Source organism: Watersipora subatra, chromosome 6 (genome assembly GCF_963576615.1).
Source record: "Watersipora subatra chromosome 6, tzWatSuba1.1, whole genome shotgun sequence".
Lineage (NCBI taxonomy): Eukaryota > Metazoa > Bryozoa > Gymnolaemata > Cheilostomatida > Watersiporidae > Watersipora > Watersipora subatra.
Window position 1 is genome coordinate 21,776,125 of NC_088713.1, and position 2,648 is coordinate 21,778,772.

The following is a 2,648-nucleotide window of genomic DNA, read 5'->3' on the forward strand; positions in this document are numbered from 1 at the left end:
TTACTCTTTTGTTTTTTTTATTTGTTGTGGGTTTACCTACACACTGTGAGTTTGTCATCTCTGTACAAGCCGGTGCTTGTTATAAATATTGTATTGCAAATATTGTTAAAAATAAAATTGTAAAATATAAATACAGTCAAACATGGATAACTCGCCCTCGGTTAGCTCGAACACATGGTTAACTTGAACGGCTTTGTTTGGTCCGTTCCTACGCAATGATAAATTGCTTCAGATAACTCGACCTCAACTTCGTCACTTGGAAAAGTCTTTTGCCCAACGGTTACCGAGACGGTTGTTATAGCTTTAGAATATCACTTTATTCCAAGCCATAGAGATAAACCTCAACTTTTAGTAGTTCAAAAGCGTCGTTATTACCATCATCGGCAAAATATTTTTGTCAACGACTTTTCAAAGGTTTGGTAGAATTTGATTTTTACCAAACATTCGCTTAGCGATGGTCCTTCGAAGGCAACGAATAGCGAGGTAACCTTGACATAAACTTCAAGAGAAATCTGCAAAATTGATCTTGGTTAAAACGCTTAAAAGAAAAAGATGTCTTTTCTTCTGAGCATTTCAACAGCGATCAAGTTTTGCCAATTTTAATCTGAAGAATGTCCTGGCAGTCACATCACCTAAAACAACAAACAAATCGCAAGTGATAGAAAAATCTATACTTTCTGGTAAAAAAATTTTTAAACTTTATATTAGAAGCATTCAATTCGAAACAAGCGATTTATGCTTTTGATTTATATTATAGTTTGTATATGTACTATGTATGTATATATCTACTAATAAATACATACCGTACTTTTCGGACTATTAGTCGCTACTTTTTTCTGATGATTTGAGCCATGCGGCTTATATAAGGGTGCGGCTAATCTGTGGCTTTTTCTTTCACCGCTAGGGCGCATTAACGGGAATCTCCAATTAGTGTGATTCTAGCGGTGAAAGAAAATATGAAACAATGCCTGACGGTACTGTTCCGTTGGGCACTAACTTTAAAGCGTCGGATAATACGAAACTGTGTCGTTCGGCATTGTTCCGTTTTAAACAACAAAGTTGCTGCCATGTTAAAAAGCACAGTCCTGAGTTTTGCGGCCTATACAAAGGTGTGGCCTATGTATTGTTTTATTATCGTTTTTTGGAAAATAAAGCAGATGCGGCTTATATAGAGGTGCGGTTTATAGTCCGAAAAGTACGGTAGACTTGTGACAGTGCTCTGATAACTTGAACGCTCTGATAACTCGAACACTTTCACTCGGTCCTGTGAAGTTTTACTTGTCCATGTTTGACTGTATATATACATATTTATATTATACATAAATATATATATATATATATATATATATATACATAGAGCTATATATATATTTTAAATTTTAATTTAAAAGACCTTTATATAAATATGTTTTATATAAATCTTTATATATATGTATATATAAAATTAACATATATATTATAATGTTGTTCTTACTACAGCACCCAATTGTTAACTTCAGCTACCTAAAACTATTGACTGCAGCACAACTATGTAAGCTTTCACTGAGTTTGTCTAGCTACTGTGACAAATGAACCAACTGTATCAATTTGACCATCAGACTGATTAGGAAGTTCAGAAAAGTGTTCAGACGGGTTCTTTCTGTTATTTCTGTCATTTCTGCTATTGCCACAGGAATGCATCAAGTGTTGGTAATAAAACAGTGCCTGGACAGCCTGTTCCTGGAGTACTTGTCACCGCGAGACCTGAAGAAAATTCTGCTGCAAAGTCTGATCCAAAAACGGATTCATCTTGTGCAACCAACAATAAAAGACCTATACAAGAGAGCCAGAACTCATGTGATGCTGGTATGTCTGAGTTTCTAAAGACTGCAATATTCAGTATTATTAGTGTTTGAATTTTATATCTGATGATAGTTCTTTTACCCATACACTGTTAATGCATATAAGAAATCAATATATATATATATATATATATATATATATATATATATATATATATATATATATACTAGCTGTACACCCGGCGTTGCCCGGGCAATAAAAAAGTCTTTGGACAGAAAATTTATTTGTGTTTAACATATAACAACATTTGCCATTCTGAATTTCAAACTACATATGAGAAAAGTGTTTTGCGTAGTTGAAATAATTTAAGAGAAAATAAAAACGACTAAAGGTTTTCAAACTTTGTCAAACAACTTAAAAACTTCATATCATGAGGAAAATGTTTTGTGCAGGTCGAATAAACTGAAAAAAATGAAACAACTATAAAAAGGTTTTGATGTAAATGTGAAATAATTAGCAAGTAATAGCTAAATTAAGTCTGTTTTGCTACGATTACAATAAAATATGATTCGGTAATGATACAATGATACAATTAATATGAACTGAGAAAACAAAATAAAAATCCTGAATATGTAGAATTAAAAATAACAAATTTTGCATAGAAGTGTGTGTGTATAAAAAAAGTTGCTATGCCACCAGAAGCTATCCATCAAAACTTTGAATACGACGGTACTGGTACCTCTCGATACCAGTACAAATGTAAAAATGAGATACCGTACTGTCTTCGTCAGACCGAACAGAAAGATAATGTCGAGGCTCTTTTCACGGAGACAATATAATTGTTCGCCAGAGAAGAATTGGCCTTG